The 3,972-nt window shown below is 36.5% G+C and overlaps 1 pseudogene across 1 annotated transcript; it reads left to right on the forward strand.

Annotated features, from left to right (window-relative positions):
• The first annotated feature begins 822 nt into the window (after positions 1-822).
• Positions 823-2,491, forward strand: LOC118150985 (ras-related protein R-Ras2 pseudogene; annotated as a pseudogene). The gene has a single exon (XR_013536296.1). The product of XR_013536296.1 is annotated as a ras-related protein R-Ras2 pseudogene (transcript).
• The last annotated feature ends 1,481 nt before the right edge of the window (positions 2,492-3,972 follow it).

Raw genomic sequence — 3,972 nt, forward strand, 5'->3', positions numbered from 1 at the left:
AGGCACCCCAATGTTAAAACAATATTGCTCTAAATATAATCTGTCCGAAAAAATATAAAATTCCTTACTCTACTCTTTTTTGGAGTATATACACCAACTCCATATGCTCTCTCATGTAAAATACTGAAATACTAATTTTACGCAAATCGAAAAAATCTAAATAATATCTCCGTGCCCCGAAGTTAAAAGAAAATGGCTCTGAATATAGTCTGTTAGAAAAAATATACAATGCCTTGATCTACTCTGTTTTGGAGTATGTACACCAACTCAGTATGCTCTATCATGTAAAATACCGAAATTCTAATTTTACGTGATTCGAAAAAAATCTAAATATTTTCTAGGCACCCCAATGTTAAAAGCAAAAGTGCTCTGAATAAAATCTGTCAGAAAAAATATACAATGCCCTTTTCTATTTTTTTTTTTTTGGAGTATATACACCAACTCAATATTTTCTCTAATGTAAAATATCGAAATTCTAATTTTACGCGAATCGAAAATAATCTAAATAATATCTAGATGCCTCAAATTTAAAGGAAATGGCTCTGAATATAGTCTGTTAGAGAAAATATACAATGCCTTATTCTACTCTGTTTTGGAGTATATACACCAACTCAGTAAGCTCTCTCATGTAAAATACAAAAATTCTAATTTTACGTGAATCGAAAAAAATCTAAATATTTTTTATGCACCCCAATGTTAAAAACAAAATTGCTCTGAATATAATCGGTCAGAAAAAATATACAATGCCCTATTCTCCTCTGTTTTGGAGTATATACAACAACTCCATATACTCTCTCATCTGAAAAACAGAAATTCTGGCGTGCCCCCCAGCCGCTGCCGCCACTGGCCCGTGCCGTCACCCCACTTCTCCGCACCTCGGGCGTTACTCGGCCAGCCCCTGGCGCCGCGCCGCCTCGCGGACCTGTCCTCCCGACACCTCCCGCTGCCCGCGACCCCGGCCCGGCCGCTCGCCTGCTGCCCGCCGGCCGCACACGTCCCCGGAGCCGGGCCTAGGGCGGGCGGCAGCGGCGGCTTGGCGCGGTCAGGCTGGGCTCTGTGGCGTCCCCATGGCCGTGGCCGGCTGGCGGGACGGCTTTGGCCAAGAGAAGTACCGACTTGTGGTGGTCGGCGGTGGCGGCGTGGGCAAGTCGGCGCTCACCATCCAGTTCATCCAGTCCTATTTTGTAACAGATTATGATCCAACCATTGAAGATTCTTACACAAAGCAGTGTGTGATAGATGACAGAGCAGCACGGCTAGATATTTTGGATACAGCAGGACAAGAAGAGTTTGGAGCCATGAGAGAACAATATATGAGGACTGGCGAGGGCTTCCTGTTGGTCTTTTCAGTCACAGATAGAGGCAGTTTTGAAGAAATCTATAAGTTTCAAAGACAAATTCTCAGAGTAAAGGATCGTGATGAGTTTCCAATGATTTTAATTGGCAATAAAGCAGATCTGGATCATCAAAGACAGGTAACACAGGAAGAAGGACAACAGTTAGCACGGCAACTTAAGGTCACATACATGGAGGCATCAGCAAAGATTAGGATGAATGTAGATCAAGCTTTCCATGAACTTGTCCGGGTTATCAGGAAATTTCAAGAGCAGGAATGTCCTCCTTCACCAGAACCGACACGGAAAGAAAAAGACAAGAAAGGCTGCCATTGTGTCATTTTCTAGAATCCTTTCAGTTTTCGCTACCAACTGCCAGGAAAAGCCCTTATCTCCTCTTCCTCTCCTCAGTTTACATCTTATTTGGTACCTTTCTAGCCTTAGACAAATGATCACCTTGTTAGCCTTAGACCAAGAAGCTGGCTAGTCAGTCCTTTCCGTGAAGCTAATACAATGGTCATTTCCAGACAAATTTAAAGGAAACACTAAGGCTGCTTCAAAGATATCTGATTCCTTTAAAATATGTGTCTATATACACAGACATGCTCTTTTTTTAAGTGCTTACATTTTAATAGAGATGAATCAGTTTTGGAATCTAAGCTGTTTGCCAAGCTGAAGCCACAGGTTGTGAAATAATTTTTAACTTTTGGAATCATACTGCCTACTGTTACTCTAAATAGAAATATAGGGATTTTTTTTAATGTGAATTTTTGCCTATCTTTAAAAATTTCAATGTCAGACTTTGTTAACCTTAAATACACTGAATTGAATCTACAAAAGTGAAACATCTCAGACCTTTACTGATACTACAGCTTTTGTTTTCTGGTGGCCAAAATACCAAAATGCCTATCGTATTTATGGATTAAAAACTGCTCATAAAAGCCTGTGTTATTACTCCTACTCTTGAAGATGATAATATTCTACGTGGTCAAATATTTGACTCATTCAGGACTTAAACATTTCAGTGTACTTGATTTTTTAATTTAACTCTTTTTCACAGCCACGCTAAGGGTAAAAATAGTTTGTCTTCCTTTTCAAGTATTTCTGGATAAGGGATTTGAAAAATTAAAACTGTTTTTGTTTGCTGTAATATAAAATATGGAATTAATCTTTCCGGGGTCAGAGATGATTAATGTTTTTGCTATATACTTTTTATACATTATTTTCTTATCAAACTAGTTAACAAGTATTTTTATATGTTTGTAAGCAGATATGCTTTCACAGCATACCTTGTGTATATGTAAAGATAAGTATTTAATTCTCACTGTTCACTTTTAACTGACAAAGAAAAACAAGTGGAAACTGGAGAAACTGTGGTAGAGCTCTTACTTGCTGGTCTGGTCTTGGTTATACCCATCTTTGGCCAGTCACATATCTACTCAAGAAACCTTCCCAACAGAGTACAACAGGATGAGACTCTGAAATGACTTCTAATGTTCCCTGCTAGATACTGATTGTTATATCAAGTATTAAGTGTAAGCTTTTAATGGACAATTAGTATAACTGTGGATGGCATCTGATTTTGTTTTTAATTCTGTGGATTGTGTTTAAGCAATTCAATAGTATGTTCCTGATTTTGAGATGCTAAGTGGTATTGCACAGTTGTCACTTTATCAAGTGTGTACAACAGTCCCATGAAGTTTATAGAGCATACCCTTGTATAGCTTCAGGTGCTAGAATTAAAATTGATCTGTTATCACAAAAAAAAAGAAAAAGAAAAACAGAAATTCTATATTTAAGCGAATCAAAAAAAATCTAAATATTATCTAGGCAACCAAATGTTAAAAGCAAAATTTCTCTGAATATAATCTGTCATAAAAAATATACAATGCCGTATTCTACTCTGTTTTTGAGTATATACACCAACTCCATACACTCTCTCATATAAAATACAGAAATTCCATACTTAAGCGAATCGAAAAAAATCTAAATATTATCTAGGCACCCCAATTTAAAAACAAAATTACTCTGAATATAGTCTGTCAGAACAAATATACAATGCCCTATTCTACTCTGTTTTGGAGTATATAAACCAACTTTATATGCTCTATCACTTAAAATACAGAAATTCTATATTTAAGCGAATCGAAAAAAATCTAAATATCTTATAGGCACCCCAATGTTAAAAACAAAATTGGTCTGAATATAACCTGTCAGAAAAAATATACAATGCCTTTTTCCACTCTGTTTTGGGGTATATACACCAACTCAATATGCTCTCTCATGTAAAATACCGAAATTCTAATTTTACGCGAATCAAAAAAAATTTAAATTATATCTAGGCACCCCAAAGTTAAAAGAAAATGGCTCTGAATTTAGTCTGTTAGAGAAAATATACAATTCCTTATTCTACTCTGTTTTGGAGTATATACACCAACTCAGTATGCTCTATCATGTAAAATACCGAAATTGTAATGTTACCCGAATCGAAAAAATCTAAATATTATCTAGGCACCCCAATGTTAAAAACAAAATTGCTCTGAACATAATCTGCCAGAAAAAATATACAATGCCCTATTCTACTCTGTTTTGGAGTATATACACCAACTGCATATGCTCTCTCATGTAAAATACAGAC

Source organism: Callithrix jacchus, chromosome 5 (assembly GCF_049354715.1).
Source record: "Callithrix jacchus isolate 240 chromosome 5, calJac240_pri, whole genome shotgun sequence".
Taxonomy (NCBI): domain Eukaryota; kingdom Metazoa; phylum Chordata; class Mammalia; order Primates; family Cebidae; genus Callithrix; species Callithrix jacchus.